Here is an 18,457-nt window from a genome sequence, read left to right as displayed (position 1 = left end):
TGATGGTGGGTCTCCCCAATTAAAGCTATTGTTTTCTTTTCTTCTATTAGTTTGTCCTAATGTGCCTTTGTTTAGGTTGTTGATTCTAAGATCTTCCACCCAAGTTACATCATAACCATTTTTGTGAAGAATTTCCTTCTCTCTGATTATTATTCCAGGCAAAACTGGGGAATAAAAGGATACCTGTACTAGTTTGTTATTTTCTTTTGTTGGAAAGAGTACCAGGTCAATTTCTTTACTTGTCAGAGTGTTCAGGGATGGTATTTCTTGTAAGAGATTGATTATTCTACCACGATTGAACGGCTCCTTATCTGAGGGGAATAACTCTTCGATAATTATGTGTTTAGATGGACTTACTTCCCATGATTGAGATTTATTATCATGCAGTTCTTTTATATCCGTGATATTTTGCGTTGTTGATCTATTTTCTATCGAAGGACAAAATACGTCTACATTTGGGTTTAAGGTTTTTCCTGATGGTATTTTTTGAATTTCTGGAGAGTTCACCAAGTTTACGGGAGTGATTTTTTGGAATTTAAGCTTATTCCCTTTTTTTCTCTGTATTCTCCTCAAGGGTTTTCTCTTCTTCTTCCCCCTTACTTTTTCCCTAGTGTTACTTTTTTCTGCATGTCCTCCTTGACTGACATCCTGTTCAGCAGTAACTCCTGATATTTCTGCTTTATTTTCCCCGATTATCTGATCACAATTATTATCGGATACTTTGTTCGAAAAGATAGGGTAATGTTTAGTTTTATTTTCGGTGATGGTTTCTGATTCTTCTTTGAACAGTTTTTTGAGTGAATATGTAGAAAGAGGTTTTTCCTTATTTCTTTGTCCCTTAGTTTTGGTGTTAATTATTAGTACGTCGTTCGTTTGCGTGCTTGCTTCCTGTTGTTTTGGGGTTGCACTTCCTTTTTTGTGAAAATCATCTATTTGTTGTGATTTGACTACTCCGGGTTGTTTTGGTGAAACTTTAGTTAGATCTTTTTTCTTTTTTCCTTCAACCAGGAATTTAAGTATTCCTATTTGTACATCTAAAGTATCATCCGAGTTAGCCAAAATTTGACCAAGATGAGTTAGTACTGATTCCAAAATTTCTTGCAATGAAAAAAGTGATTTTGACAGAGGAGAGACTGTGTTTTCAAAATTTGGATTTATAAAATTATGGTCTGATAAGCTGGCCAGATTAGAATAAAGGTTGGGCGATTTTTCTGGTGAACTGGTTAATGGGAGTTTTTGACTTAGTGATATTTCAGATTTTTCTTCTTTGGATTTCGTGTTATGGTTTACAGATGCATCGAAGAATAAGTCATTGCCCTGATTTTTTATAGGTGTTATAGATGTTATTTGGGACGTATCAGGGAGTGATTTTTGACATTCTTCCGAAAGAGAGAAATTTGCCAAATTACCTTGATTCTGATCTGAGAAATGTAACGAATCGTGATCAACCTTATTTATTGAAGAAACCAGCTTTTTTTGGTCATCAGTAGAATATGGAGATAGATACTTTTTCTTAGAGAGGGTAGAAAAGTATTGACTTATAGCTGGGGTACTTGATATTTGACCAGGTTTTATTGATTTGTCAACAGATTTTCTTACCGCTGCATCTGTCCCCATACGTCTCATGTAGATTGTCCGTGAGCGTAGTTTTTTTAGAGCCCTCATACTTAGAGTCGGAAATTTACCTTCTCGCTTATGGTAATGGCAGCAGGATTTGTATATTAATGATAATTTTACCTTTGACTCACGATCTCAGATGATCAGTAGCTAGTAGGGCGCTTTTTTAGCGTCGAATCAGAAATTAGGTTGAGTACTGTCCTCGTGTACGCAACGTTAGTGGGATGGCCCGTCCCGTCCTCGGTCGTCCCCGGACGGCCACAGACGGCCCGCCCTTTGTCCGGGCTTCGTTCCGCGCTTGGTCCCGCGCGCGTCCCGCGTTGAGGGAGGCTGATCGGGATTTGTACGTCTCGTCAGTGGGCGTGTCCGTGGGCGTGTCGCCTGGGGGAAGAGGAACCAGCTGGTCCCAGCTTGGGATTCTGGTCCTCGCAGTCCCCCAGGTTAGGCGCGCTGAAATTCTTCGCCCAGCCTCAACCCTTCTGACTCCAGCTGGGAGCGACAGGCAGAGCGTGCGGATTACAGCTCACGCTCACACCAGCGAGTCAAGAGGAGGCGCGCCGCGGAACAACACACAGCAACAGCGTCAGCTCAGGCACAGCAGCTCAGGGAGTAGCAGCAGATCAAAGGAAACCAAATAGCGGTGAGTGGCCATGTAGCAATGTCTTTATCCTAACCTGTGTTCTAATTGTGAGTAGAGACTTCCTCTCAATCTAGTGTGTAGCAACCAAGAGATCATTAGTTTTTACTTATCAGTTCTGGTAGAGACCACTGCTGGGCTGGCAAAGGACCCTTAGCCCAACTTCCAAGGGTCCAAGACTCGGGGCACCCCCAGGGGAGTTAGGACACACAGCAGGTAGGGTCCAGGTTCAGGATTCAAGAAAGTTGGAGCTTTTTTTGTCCCTGAGGCTCTGATAAGGAGGCCCACCAACTAGCCCTTAGAGTCACTCTTGTGGTACTGGGTTCAAAATGCAGGTCGAGTCCTCGCTCAGGCAGCAGGGCAAGAGGGCAGCAGGACAGCAACATACCACGGCAGCATGGCAGTCCTTCTTACAGTAGATCAGCCCTGTTTTTTTTAGTCTTCCACAGGTCCAGAAGTGTACTGAAGCATTAGGTCTGAGGGTCCACTACTTATACCTGGTACTCACTTTGAAGTGAGAGAAGCTTCTAGAGTCTTCCCCCTACAGAGGAGTGTGGAATATCCTTCTTCTCTGCACTGGCCCCAGCTTCTCTGGGCACAAAAGACTTGTGTGAAAACCTTTGTGAGGGTGCAATGTGTGTGATGTGCATGTGTGGGTGGTGAGAGCTTCTTTACCTCATCCTGACAGAGATGGGGCATCCTGGCATCTATTCCCCCTTTGCCCCACTGTTTGGGAGTAATCACAAAAGACCACCTTCCACCTTCCAGCTACACCTAGTCACGTGATACAGGATACAGGCTACAGGCACCAAATGGTTGGGAAAAGAAAATTACATCTTATTAAAAGTGCAATTTTCAGAATTGTGACTTAAAATCCGAATTTAGCATTATGGAGGATTTTAAATTGTGAGTCCTTAAATACCAAACATGACTTCCCTGCCTGTTTCCAATCATGGGGTAGCACTTATTAAATGTACTAAGGTGGTCCAATGCTATCCTGTAGGAGAGGTAGGCCTCACATTAGTGAAAAACAAAAAAAGTCACTACTAGGATAGGTAAAACTTAAAAATACATGTCCAACTTTTTATTAACAATGCACCCTGCCCTATGGGCTGTCTATGACTTACCTTAGGGATAACTTATATGTAATAAAAAATGAGCTTGGGCTTGGCAAGGGGGTTATATTGCCGCATCAAATTGGCAGTATACAATTGCATACAGGCTACAATGGGAGACCTAGGACTTGTTTTAAGACGCTACTTAAGTGGACGGCACAGCAAGTGCTGCAGGCGTACTAATAGCATTTCATTTTCAGGCCCTGGGTATATGGTACACCACTTTACTAGGGACTTACAAGTAAATTAAATATGCCAATCAGGTGTACACCAATTTGCCATCTTTTAGGGAGTGAGCACAAGCACTTTAGCAAAGGTTAGCAGCTGTAAAGTGCACAGAGCGCTAAGGCCAGCAACAACGAATTCAGACAAATAGGAGGATAATAGCAAAAAGTTTGGGGTTCACCCTGCAGAGAGGGCCAGTCCAACACAGGCCGCTTACAAAATGTAACTGATCATCTTTCTATGGCTGATTAATGTACTTTGGTGTTAAATGTGTGCAGATGAGGTGAAGCTTTTCCCCTGGCCGCATTAATGTGTGCTAAAATGTAAAAATAGTGCAATAATGCTGTCAGACGATTTGCGGCACTATGCATTATTTACCACTTCTTCTTCTTTTAGTCCACCAGCCTCATAATTTCATGCTCTATTACCCCAAAGATCTAGTAACAATGTGATTCCTAATGTTTACTGCAGGGATCAAATATAAGGGAAAATACTGCATGATAATCAAGGGCCAGATATACAAAGCAATTATCTGGTCTCAAACAGCCCGATTCTGGTCATTTGCGACTGGAAAAATTATTTTTCTGATGTACAAAATGCAAAATTAGATTTTAATTTGCTATTAAGGGGCCGATTCCGATCCGGGTCGGAAGGGCACCGAACGCGATCCGGCCAGAAAAACTACGAGCCGTACACGTGTTTTCCGCCGGACTCGTGCAGCAGTACGAGCGAGCAAGTACGATGCGAGCTACGTGAAATTCACCGACCGAGTCGTTCCCGGGTCCGAACCGCTCGGTACGTCTCTGCCATAAGCTAACTGTGGCGTGCAATGGATGCGATTTACGATCAAGCCAGTATGATGCACGCGTCGGACAGCCAGTGCGAGCCAACACAGGCATGTATGGTGCGGATGGCACAGAGGCGTACCCACTGTAGGGGGCGCCCTTGTGTGAGACGTACCCATTCAGTCAATGGGAGCCCATGTACGTGTCGTACGACCGGCTCCCATTGACTTCTATGTGAGTCTGACCGAACTGAGTCCGGCAACATACGGCCGCATCGTACTCGCTCGGTCGGACTGCAGGACTCCGGCAAGGTCGGAAAACACTCCGGATCCGGCTCAGTCGGAGAGCTTTCTGACCCGGATCGGAATCAGCCCCTAAGTATTTGGAATGGGTGTATTTTGGGAGTCCCTTCCAAATATCGAATCAGTATGGTATGTATTACTGCTTTGCAACCGAATTCTGGAAGCAATACAGTAATACTTTCCCAGCATTTAAAAAGTGGTCAAAAGGGACCCATTCCCCTTTGAGAATTTTGGCTACATTTTTTTTAAGAGCGGGCAGTGGTCACACGGACAACTGCCTACCATTAAAAAATGAAAAATAAATGTGATTTATTTTTAATTTTTAAATGTATCACGTTTTCTTTTACAGAAAATAGGATTCATTAAAAAAAAAGATTGCTTTATTTAAAAACAGTCACAGACATGGAGGTCTGCTGAACCCTGTGATGGAAGTGAATCCTAGTGGGTCGCAAATTGCGACCTATCGCATTTTAAAACATTAGGTTGGTCTATGTGTGACCTATTAGGAATCACTGATATACCTCAAAAGAGTTGTATATATTAGGAATAGAAATTTCCTTATAGCGATTTGCAGGAAATCACAATTATGAAATCACTCTTCCTAATCTTCATATATTTGGCCATTAATTACTACTGCTGTGCATTGCCACTATATCCGGTGTCCGGTTATAAAGGAAGGTTTGGATGTTCAAAATCAGGTCACCACTAACTGGTTGATTTGTACATCTACTGATCGACAAGTGTGCTGAAAGTTTTGACTATAAGCCCACTGAGATAATTGGTCTAAATATGTTAACTACTCTCATTCCACAACAGTACTTATATGTATTTTCACGTGGAAAAAGCAACTAATAGATCAATAGCTTTTGTGAGCAGTTAAATACACCCGTCAGTATGGTCACCTGCCTGATTTTATTGCACATTATATAAATTATATCAAGATTTCTGTCCACGATTGCCTACCCATTTCCTGTTCCACCGCTAAATTCAAACTGCTCGTTTTCTCACCAGCACCTCTGCTTATATGATGAAGCACTTTGTTAGACATTTACTGACCCACTACACCTGCACATTTTAAATCCTGTTGTTTCCAGAAATGTATACAGACACCAAGTCCTAATGTATATGGGGTCATATAACATACTTTGAGCACTGGGAGCATCAAGTTAAGACTCAGTCTCTGCCATAATTTTAGGAAGACTGGCATCTTATGTAGTTTGAGACCTGGAGTAGTACTATTTTTCAACCTTAGACAGGGGTAAATCATTGCTTGTCACTGTAACTTTCAAAGCATATGCTGCTTTTGGGTGCAGAGACAGAATATTGAATCACAAATATCGATTTACACAAATATGGAGATAAAAATATTGTGGGTCAGAAATAGACAGAGAAATTCTCGTGGTCAAGAATATCAAATTTAGGTAAGTGATATCGATGTTAAAAATATCGGTGTAAAATATTATTTGCAAAAATATAGTTGTTAAAAATATCGATTTTTTATTAATGTATTTTAGTATATATTTTATATGTATGTAATGTATGTTTTTGTAAGATTTCTTTGTATTTTTAATATGTGTTACATTTTTTAGTAGCTACTGATTTTTTTAAATTAGATATTTGCATTCGTAGTTCCGTAGCCGGTTGTGGGTTTATAGGGGAATAGGGTGGGAAGTAATTTACCTATATTAATTCAATTGATTATTTTTTTGTAGTTATTAATAGTTTTTTTTATTTGAATTTTGCATTTTTAGTTCAGTTGCAGGATGTGTGTTTAGAGGGAAATAGTGTAGGAAGTAATTTAAGTATATTACATTCATTGAATATTTTTTATTTATAATTATGTGTTTAATTATTATTAATTAATTAATAATTGGTTGTTTATTAATTTTAGATAATTAATTAGTAATTAATATGGTAATTGCATAATTAATTTTAGGTGTTGGTTGTGGTGTTATTAGGAGTAAAGGGTGGTAAGTATTTTGTGTTTAATTAATTATTATGTAGATGTTAATTAATGTTAATCATCTGGTATTAATTATGTGTAATTGTTTATTTTTTGCTGTGTTGTTTTTACTTTTGAAGGGGTAAAAGATGAATATTAAATCCATTTTTAAATGTTGAATTATTAGTTGTTAATAGTAATAGTTTTTCTTTTCAAATAATATTTAAATTGTGTTTTATTTTTTTATAGTTTAATTTTGGTGTGTGTTGTGGATATTATAGTGTTAAGCATGTGTACTCAATAAAGGTTTATTATTATTTTTTATTAATAGGATTTTATTTGATTAATAATTATGTTAATTATGGAAATACATGTATTAAAACTTTTGAATTGTTTTGTTATTAGTGTGTTTTAAATATTTGTTAATATTTGCTATTTTTAAATAATTGTTTATAATTGTATTTATTAATTTATTTTATATGTTATTTGTAGGTTTTTCTTATATGTAATTATAATATGTGTTCTTTTTATATCTTTAATATATTTTTTATTTGATATTTTTACAATCTTGTTTATTTATTTTTATGATTTTTGAAATGTAAAATGTTTTGTTTTTTCATTCTATTGTTTGTGTTACTAGTAATTTTTGCCTCTCTGCTATCCAACAATTATCCTACTGTTGCATTCACTGGAGTGGGAATAGTAATTTTTGCTACTCCGCTATCCAACATTTTCCCTACTGTTGCACTCTTTGGAGTGGGAATAGTAATTTTTCCCCCTCTGCTATCCAACACTTTCCCTACTGTTGCACTCATTGGAGTGGGAATAGTAATGTGTACCCCTCCGTTATCCAACATTTTTCCTACTGTTGCACTCACAGGAGTTGGAATAGTACATTTAATTTCTCCGCTATCCAACACTTATCCTACTTTTGCACTCAGTGGAGTGGGAATAGTAATTTTTACCCCTCTGCTATCCAACACTTTCCCTACTGTTGAACTCTTTAGAGTGGTAATATTAATTTGTACCCCTCCGCTATCCAACACTCTCCCTACTGTTGCACTCACTGGAGTTGGAATAGTAAATGTAATTATTCGGCTATCCAACACTTTCTCTACTGTTGCACTTATTGTATTGGGAAATGTATGTTGATTTTTTTATATAGTTTAATGTTTTAATTCATTATAGATCTTTTTTAATTATTGATATATATATTATTTTTAGATAATTTTAAAGTGTAAAAATTAAATAAAGATGATAGTTAAATTACTTTTAAATAAATATATGTATATGTATACATTTTTAGGTTTGTGTGTTTATATTTTTTTAATTACGTTTATTTGCTATATTTAGTTAAAATGTATATTAAATGTAATTTATTTTGATAAAAATAATATTGATATTTAATATATTTACTATATATTATTTTATATATATTTTTACATCGATATTTTTTACATCTATATTTTTTACCTCAATTTTTTTGATTCAATATTTTTGTACTTACCTGTTAAGGTATTGGAGTCGATATTTTTGCAGTCGATATTTTTTTCCGATATTTAGAACATCAATAATCTAGCAGTGAACCCTGCCTTTGGCAGGAAATATGAAAGTGTTTGTTGACATCGCTAAAGTAAACAACTGGACATAGCAGGACAGAATATACAAATCAAACTAAAAACACAATTAAAACATTTCATGGTATAACACACCAAAACAGTTAAAACAGAACTCACTTCGCAACTGCAGTACAAACATCAGCATTATATTGCAATAATTCAACACATAACACAGCAACACAAGAAACAACAGCACACATCACAACAACAGTAAAGTGACACACAGCAAGTGCGCACAACCGTTCTTGTCACAAATTAACACTTCCAAAATAGTTTTTCATAATACAGTGGAAAAATGTGTTTGCACCAAGGACTGCCTTAAGTTGCCAACAAAAACATTACAAAAGTGCCAGTCAAAAATGTTTTATAGTCCAGCTCCTGGTGTCCAACATCTTATCTGGTATTCTGTGACGGTCCTTTAAAGAAATAAAAGTGAGCTCTGTGGGTTAGAAAGAAGTCTCAAAGCTTATGCTTGCACCAGAAAGAGATAGCATTGAAGGATGGAGTGCACCTTCATGAGCCACCTTTCTCTTTCTGCTGGTGGCCCAGCCTGCTTTAGAAGGAGGAAGGGTCAGGTCGAGTATTTGTCTGTATCCCCCTAAAGACTGTTGCTAATAGTGTCTTTTAGAACCTTAATGCCCCTCCAAAAGTGTGCAATCTGGGAGGGTATTCGCTGTACTCCACACCCTATGTGGCACAAAGTTAGTGTGCCTCCTGCCAGACTCTTTGCCCTTACATCTGTTCTGGTAAATATAGTGCACGCAACAGTGTTTCTTCATTTTCAAGGGGCAACATCCCATGTATATGAGTGCGCGAGAAGGGTGTGAAATAGGTGCCTATTCAATGTGCAGGAGAGAAGGATGCACAAAAGAGTCTGTTGCACCGTCGGAGACCCAGAAGGGGCAAACACCAGTGCTCGATTAGAACCACTGGGGCCCACAGGCACTTGATACTCATTTTTACTCATCAGATATTGACCGAGAGCAAGAGAAAGAAAAACACAAAAGAGGCGAAGGAAGGAGGAAGACCGTCACAAAGAGAACAAGTATTTGCAATGCAATAGTTCTCGCAGTTACACGAGTTAAAGCTATTGGCATTGTAAATGACAATGCCTTTAATTTATGTTTTTAAAACAAAAACAAATATAAAAGGCATTGTTATTTGCAATGTCAATAGCTCAAACTCGCGTAAATGTGAGACCTATTGCATTGCAAATGCTTGTTCTAAATTGGTTTGGGATTTTTCTTGAGTTATTTTTCACTTTATTACTGTTTTATGATCCTGAATCATCATATCTTACATTATTTATATCATAGATGCATTTGTACAGCATGCATTTGTTTCACTTTTAGTCAGGACTAGAAATGCAAGACAAATGTTTTGGCTTAGCCAAAGTGTGTTGTTCTTTTTAATTGGTCTTACTGGGGAAAAGCCAAATGACAATTACTGAAAAGTTCATACCAAAATGTGGTGTGGCATCAACACCTGATTCATAACAACTCAGATCTCCAATTGGTACCACATTTGCAATAACATAAAATGGATTTAACATTGGGGTTCTGGCAATGTTGTACAGTCAGAAAAGCACAAGCGCTGCCTCTATTCCCTCTAGTGTTTACTATGACTTACTGGCTACAGAAGTGATCTGAAGATGTTCCTGGTCTGGTGTGTGAAGCCCTTTCCTTGGTGGCATAGCTGGCAAAAAGTGATGCTGCCCCAAATAGCTTATAGGCGCGTTGCATTCTGGCACTTGCAATTCAACACCTGTGAATGAATATGCACTACATGTACCAGATTTCAAATGAAAAGCGAAGGCGAGGTGATAATCTCACTCCTAACACGGGCCGTACAAGTGTTATGTAAATAGTCACTGAACAAGAAGAATGCCAACAGCCTGCACTGTTCTCTCCGTTTCACTGCTCTTACAACGTGCACACGCTCAGAGAACACCAAAGGGTGCCATTAAAAACTATTCAAGGGCAACCCACGCCTCTAAAGAATGGCACGAGGGTCATCTCTTTTTTAAACAATATCACATTGCATGACAGAACACAGGAGTTCGGGGAAAGCGGAACTGCACGTTCCCGCAGCTGCATTAACTGTGCAGCTTACTAAATAAATGGGGCTGTGTAAACGCAACACTCACGGTCTATTATCAGCTGACAGTTAAGCCTCATCAACAGCAAAGTGCAAACAAAACCTCCTGCCTCAGACTGAAACACTCCATGACTCACAATGCTTCCTTAAAGGGTCAGTGCGTGCCCGCAGTAAACTCCGTCTTACCTGGGAAGGAGGAGGTGGCGCGGCTCGCCATGGCAGCCTCAGGGGCAGAGCGGGTTTGTCCATGGCTGGCCCTGATGGATGAAGAGCCCCTTCTCCTGCGACGGACCCCGGCACAGCCTCTTTCCTGCCTCCACTAACGGGAACTACTGGTTCCCATTCACGGGAGGAAACGGTCCCACGGCCGCGCGCGACCATCACGTGACTTAGGGGCGCGCCCGCGGGGGGTGACAGCAGCAGCCGGAGAGGGGCTGTGCACAAGCCGTGGGGTAGGGTGGGATTGGGGTCTGCGCGAGCTGGGGGATAGGATGGGCAATGGGATTGGGGTCTCACGGATTTAGTGGGGACACTTAGGTGGTGGAGGGAGCAGAGGACAAGCAGCTCACGGCTGAGGGGGGGCATAAGGGACTGGGGGAGTCGGAGGAAAGGAGTGTCCGAGAGGCACGAGGAAAAGGAAGAACAAGCAGTACCTGAAGTCCGGTGGGAGCCCACCCTGCCTTCGTGAATGCCGCATGGTGCGGCCAAAGCAAGATTTCAGGCAGGGCTCCTGTGAGCAAGACGCAGCCCCGCGTGTTGCTGCAGTGACCAGCTGAAAACGCGAGACCAGCCGGGGAGCAGTGCAGGGTCCCCACAAGAGCCGGTGAGTGGGGTGAGGCATGCTGGATGTGGTAAGCATGCCGCACCTGGACAGGAGATGTGCACGCGTATGGTGCGAGCAGGAGTTGTGAGAACACCTCGACCCGTACGCGTGCACATCTCCTGTCTGTTAAGCTTCGGCACAGACAGTTGATGTGCACGCGTACGGCTTGTGGCGTTATTACAACTCTTGCTTGCACCCTGCGCGTGCACGTCTCCTGTACGGGCATTGCCGTAGGCGTGCACAGGTCCTGTCCCACATGGGAGCCAAGTCAGCAACAATAGATCTCGCCGATAGCGAGCAACGCTTTGCGCTGCATCGCTAGGCGAGACCTAAAAAGCAGGAATGGAAAAGAACCTGCAAGAGTGAAGTACAGGGGCAGGGAGTGTTGATTAAAGAGGCATCAGGTGGATCAGGACCTTGCAGCCCTGGTACTAAGCGCACCAACATTTAAAAGCACCAGCCAAAAGCATATGAGCAGAATATTGGACCCCAGTACTCATACTTTTCCCATTTAAGGCTTGTCGTGTCTCTAGGGCACTTATGTAATCCCTCTCCTGATAACTGTCCCGCAGTGAAAGTATCACACTCAACACACATGGAAAAGAAAGTGTCAGACACGTCGGTGACATATCCAACAACATTCAGAAAACACTTTAGGCGCAGTGTGTGAAAGCACAGACAACGGGAGCTAATCCATTGCATCTTCTGCACACCACGGAAATAACATTTTGAATATATTTTGAAAATAAGCTTGTGCATGTTAACCTTTCTTGCAATTAATGCTTTTTATGAAACAGTTGATTTTAGCAAACTCCAATCTGTATTTTTAGGTTCAAGTTATAATCTATTTTATGTCGAGGAAGAACATTCATGTTCTAATATTATTTCGGAAATTAAGAAGGCACTGTTTTCACAGTTTGGTTTCACTTCCCCTGAAACTCACAGCTCCTGTATTTATCAGTCATATATTTAGAAGTGCTGAAATCAGGCCTCACACGATTAGGTTTTGACAGAACATTCCCATAAAGAGTGGAAATATGCTGAGTACAAACACCACAACCATGTATTAAATGTGGAATATATTTTTTTTATAGAATTTTACTTTGAAGTAAATGTAAAACTCACCACTGAAAGGAGATTTCCTGAAGTGTGAATCTACTGAACGACAAACAGCATCCCAGTCAGGTCATGCAAGTCGAATTCTCCATTACTCACAGTCAGTACAATAGCATTCTTTGAGGAAACGAAATACAAATTACAGAAATACAAGTTTCCTCTTTTGCTATTTTGGCTATGTTTTCCTCAAAGAATCCCTTATCTCATATATGTAAATTGTGTAGGACGAAAATGATCAATATTATCTTCACAGGAAGTAATAGTGTACATCTTCTACTGATCAATTCCGAAATCAATACAAATGAAGTAAATTCTACATGAAGCCAAAGTTATAATTTCAAAATACATTAAACTCCCAGATTAGAGGGTCTCGGGGGCAAATGACTGGGGCATGGACGTTGGAATTGAGGCCTTGGGCGGGCGCACTGTGGGAGGAGTGGGTGAAGCTGGTGAATGCTGGGCAACGATTTTGCTATCTTCAATTAATGTACTGTACCGTTTTGCGGAAAACAATAAAATCTTTTACAAAAAAAAAAAAAGAAAAGCTCCAGTCTTCCCAATAACAATAAAATGATGATTGTTTTATATTTGTTTGTTAATTAAATAAAATATTTCATTATTTGTGAAAAAAAAAAACCTCCCAAATTAAAATAGGAATCATAGAACATGAAAAGCCATTCAGAGTCAAGTATCAATTAAAATATCAGGTTTATATAATATTCATATATCTTGTCTTTATTTAGGCTTAAATGAAAGGTAGAAAACATTATATATCAATCCAGGATAGTAGTCCAGGTCTTGGAGACAAAGGGGCACATTTACTAAAAATTCAAGCAATGCAGGGTAGTAAGCAAAGATGCTGCAGTGCGTGAATGAGAGAGCTACCTGCGCTGGTGCACTTGCGGGTGCCAAGCACCAACGGGTACCCTTGCATCATGGTCCAAGGGATCCAGCTTTACAGGCAGGATTATTTCTGTGCACGACTGACATTTTCCTTCACAAAAACAATCCTCAGAGGCAATTTTCTCTTTCTATGCGTGATGCAGAAAAAAATCACACATAGAAAGAGGAGGTAACGAGGAGCAATTAACATATTTTTCCTGATTTATTTATTTAGAGTTTTATATAGCACTAGCTAGACCTGAAGGTATCAGAGCACTTTACAAGTAGTGTGCATAGGATAAGTCGAGATACATGTGAGGATACGTGTAGGTCAAATGTAGTCAACAGGAGCTCTATACAAAACATATTAAAAATAGTGGGAACAGTCATAGTACAATACATCATGGTTGATTGTAGTGTACCATTTTGGCCTAATTGCAGGTTACTGCTTCCAGTAAATCTGTGATTGCATCAAATTCGATGGGTGGATAGACAGAAACGCCCATGAACCACCCATGGAAGGCCTGCCACTTGGAATGTAATGGAATGCATTCCACACTGCTGTATTGCATTGCAAATCTATACATAGTCATGCAAGGCAGCGCAAATAGCCCCTTGTGTGGCTTTGTAAATTATACCTAAGCCTTCGCACTGCCCTGGGTTATTACCTCTCATGATGAAAGGACAATGAAAAGTCTTAATAAATCTAGGCTCAAATGTCTGAAGTAACCTTGGCAATATGAGGTGTGTGAGAACACTTTGCTAATAAGGAGAAAAACATTTTTCCTGTGAAGCTATCAGCAGCCGCGGCTGCTGCATGTAGGAGCGGTGGGGCCGGGTGGGGGGAGGGGGGTTTCAAGAGGGGGCCACGAGGGAAAATCAAATAAATTATTAATTTTCCCTCGTGGTCGTCTCTCGAAATCCCCCCCCCCCGCCCCCCCATGGCCCCACGGCCCCACCGCTCCTACCTGCAGTGGCCATGGCTGGCTATCAAGAATCAAAGTACAAGATTTTCTATCACTTAAAGCTATGCTTGCATAAAGCAAAACATCACTACTTGATGGAAAATGTTTACAAAGAGAAGTGTTAACCAACTTTGGCACATAAAATAATTATTATGCCAAAGATTAATATAAGCGCTATACTAAATGGTGCCAAATCCCTGATACGTTATGCAAAGTGGGCTCAACTGTGCAGGAACTGCACAAAAAAGTAGGCCCTGATCATGAGTTTAGGGGTTATTTATTGCAAATGATAAATAATGATACCACGGGGTCATTAATTATCATGTGCAATAAAAAACATCTATCATGAGTTTGTGGGTCATTACGTGAATGTTGGTGTCCAAAATCCGCATGTTACGGTAAATGCCGCACAATTTTCCCTGTTAAATTTTGGCAATTTTAACCTGTTCAAATTTAACTACAGCTGATGCATTTAACACATCTGGTAAATATCAGATGCATTAAATACCGCCAAACTCGAAACTCCGATTCAATCATTAACATGGTTTTACGCACAGATCGGAATTTACCAGCCCACTAGTCATCAGGGCCTAAGATTTGTTACAAAGCCACAGAATTTAAAGTCATACAAAGTGGCATTACCTGGCCTTGCCTGAAACCTCAGCACAAAATGAAAACTGATGCAAACAATGGACAAAAGGAAAACCACGTAATACTGTAATTTGTGTGAACCTGCGCATATAATGTGGTTATCACACAGGCAATTGTTTGCACGGGTACTGCTAGGTATGCCTTTAGTACAAATCTGACACAAGACACCACTAACTAGAAGCTGACTGACATCAAGGAGAACCAGTTTTTGTAATCTGAGCAAGTCCAATGACACATCAGTACACAATTCATAATAGATTCAGTGCTACATGATTTGTTTCACACAGTGTAATGTTGCAGATTACACTCAGTGCTGTATTGCACATATCCTTGTATATATTGCCTATAGCCTCAAGGGCAAAACCATTACCCAATCCTTTTCAAGTGCATCATTAGCTTTTTGCTGCATCACTAGCTTTTTTTACTCATGTTTTTATCTAAGCTCCTACTGCATATCAATCTTATCTTTCTGTGTGTACTCATCGCAGCAACACAAATGTGTACTAGTGTGGTGGTAATTGGGGGTGTAAAACATTGCTGCTGGTAATGAAATATCATGTCAAAGTTGTATTGCAATCACTTTGCAGTTTAATGTGTAATCATAATGTGATGGAGACTTACATAAGGTCAAAAAGTGATTGGTAATCTAGCCTTGCATAATAGTTCACATTTCTCTGACATATTTAAAGACCAAATTTACACATCACATTCCTAAGGACCTTATTCACATCACAAGCATTACCCAAACATATTACCCCTTCCTATACAGATACAATGTATTGACTATTAATGGGTGAATAGTGTTATCAGTGCTATTTGTCTCAACACTGTGGTTGCATGATCATAGGTCTATGCACCTAGATGTAGTGTTGTAACAACACTATTCAAAACTTAATTCAGCGATTTAGATATAAAAAATATTGTTCATTTTAACTTATGTTACACGCTCCAACTTAGCTAAAATCTCCATACTTCATGAAGGCCTGGCATGTTTTCAAGTCTGTCACAGTCAACATCTTTCTGCAAGGGCTAGGCATGTTGATCACTTATCATTGTTACAAACCACTTAATACAAACTCATGATCCAAATGATAAATTATACAATGTAATTGATAAACAGGTGAAAAATGTATTTTTAGGTCTCGCCGACAGAACTTTTTGTGACCTCGTGTTTGGCATACATTATGTGCAAATAAAGTGGGCTGTGCGTCAACCACTTGCTCATGATTGAATGGATTTGTTGTTACTCATTCCCCTGCTCCTGATTCAATAGCTTTCCTAACAATTCTTGTGTTTGTCCTACCCAGGAACATTTTAGTCTCACAGTGTCTGGAATTGAATGATGTATCCTTCCATTGCTGACATCCGAAATAGCATTGCAGTGCACATGATAGACTATTTAACTTAATAAAATTGGACTAAATAAAATTTAATAATTTCAAAGATGGCAACAATAAATGAATATTTTATTTTATTTTACAAATTCTACTAAAACAATGGAGGATGGGGAGATGCATACATTCATTGCTGCCATCTACTGTAAAACAAAAAAGCTTTAGTAAAGTCAATAAGTTTCACAATCAAAACATATTGGCTTTGCCAATGGTTGTTTATTAGGAGACAGTGACCACTCCAGCAACAAAATTCCTTTCATCAATCCTCATACAAGAGGAGAGGGTTTTGACTAATGGCTAGAGTGGTCAACCTCGAAGATGGGGAACCGGGTTTCAAATCTCGGTAGGGACGCTCAACATCCTGTAATCCTGGGCAAATCACATAGGTGCCAATTACGATCCGGTAAAAAAAATTCCCGTACGACTCGTATCCGGTCTTTTTACCGTACGAATCGTACAAGTGCCATACAAACTGGCAATCACGATTCGCATGGTAAAAAGCCCATACGAGTCGCATTGGGAATAATTCCCCACACGTCCTCGGGTCGGAAAAAGTGTCCGACACGTCCTCGGACGATTTACCGTACAAACGTGAAAAGCGAAGTCCGACCGGGGAATCACGATCCGTCCCGGGCGTCCGAATGTACAACCGTATGGTTAAAAGACCGTCCGCACCGAACTCCAATAGCAACCATGGAGACGTCCAAACAGATGCCGTACCCCCCCAGCCCCCGCATGTATGCGCCGTACCCCCCCCAGCCCCCGCGTGTACGTGTCGAACCCCCCGTGTATGTACACCCGAGTACGTGTCGAACCCCCCGTGTATGTACACCCGAGTACGTGTCGAACCCCCCGTGTATGTACACCCGTGTACGTTCGAGTCGTACCCCCACTCGTGTATGTACGGTGCGTACCCCCAGCGCGTAGCCGGGCCACCTACTCTGGTCGTTTCGCGCCGTACTTCGCTTTTCCGGCACTTTTTGGGTGCCGTAAAAATATTGCCGTCCGGACTGCTGTCGGTTCGAATCGTACTTCCTGGGTCATGAAACGCGGCCTGAGAGCGTCCCGACGTCACGTCAGCTCTTTCCCCGGATCCCATTTGTATGTATCTTTTCGTCGGTCGGTGTTTTGTACGACTCGTACGGAAATGGTGTTTCCGTGCGAATCGTACTTGCATGTTTGTAAAGTTTTACGACCGGGTACGAGTCGGACGGAAAAAAGCCTCCATCCGACGGTTCGTAACCGGTTTTTGCCAGATCGTAATTGGCACCATAATCTCCCTGTGCCTAAAAAAAAATTAATGTGTCCATATTTAAAATGCTCTGATACCTTCGGGTCAAGTTTTTACTGTATAAATCTCCGTAAACAAAGCCCCTCCATGTTTCACAGTGCAGGCATGACCCGCCTGCACTTTCAAGAGGGATTGAAGAGCCCCTTGCAGGCGATTGTAGTGAGTGGCTGCAACCTACTGCAAAGGGATATTTGGGGGTCCATGGGACCCAGTTTCGCCCCTCTAAAGGGCTGCTTTTAGGGTGTGCACTGAAATTTTGTTTGGCACTTTCAGTGGGCCTCCTAAAGGCATGTTTTCCTCTGCGCCCACATCCAAAATACAGTGCGGGTGCACAGGCGAAGTGACTCCCTCATTTGCATGAGGCCAAGCTCTAGAGCAAATGTGGGAATGCCCCCTTGAGATAGTGCTGGTGCTGCATATGCACCACTGCTATCAGTATTACAGAAGGTGTCACATAAGTGTCTTCAGACCCTTCTGAAATACCAAAGTGCCCGGTGGGCATTCAAAGTCAGCACAAGGGCCCTGATGCCCCGGGCAATTCCTGTAATACGGCACCTGGTGCCCTCGGGTGTCTTTTCTTTGAAATGCAAATTCACAGTAGATACAATGAAATATTAATTTGAAACAATCCATAATACTGTTGACACAATTCTGGACATTGGCGCTGATTGATAAGTGGGGGGCTGGGGGGTGTTCTGCTTTGTGAATTTCCTGAAAACAGTCCACAATATATGTTTTAAAAAACGACACCAGAAAAGACAATTTATTTAATTGTATTCAATTCGAAGTGCTAAGGAAAATGTATATTTTATACTTTTTCTTAAATCCTCTATGAACTCATATGTCTAGGATTGCGATCAACAGAAAGGTACTTTGTAAAAAAAATATTTTTAGAAACGCAAGCCAACAAAAAAGAAAGCATTTTGAACACATTTTTGGCCATGCGGTTTTATGAACACATTTCCAGCATCTAGCAGTCAGCATCAACAGGTTTTG

The 18,457-nt window shown here is 40.6% G+C and overlaps 1 protein-coding gene across 5 annotated transcripts in view; it reads right to left on the bottom strand.

The window, feature by feature from the left end:
* The window catches only part of MDGA2 (MAM domain containing glycosylphosphatidylinositol anchor 2), a 1,462,473-nt gene that overhangs the window by 410,288 nt on the left and 1,033,728 nt on the right, over window positions 1-18,457 (bottom strand). The gene's annotated exons all lie outside the window — the stretch shown is intronic.

Source organism: Triturus cristatus, chromosome 9, assembly GCF_964204655.1.
Source record: "Triturus cristatus chromosome 9, aTriCri1.1, whole genome shotgun sequence".
Lineage (NCBI taxonomy): Eukaryota > Metazoa > Chordata > Amphibia > Caudata > Salamandridae > Triturus > Triturus cristatus.
The sequence above is the reverse complement of the archived record's forward strand: the minus strand, read 5'-3'. Positions and strand labels throughout refer to the sequence as shown.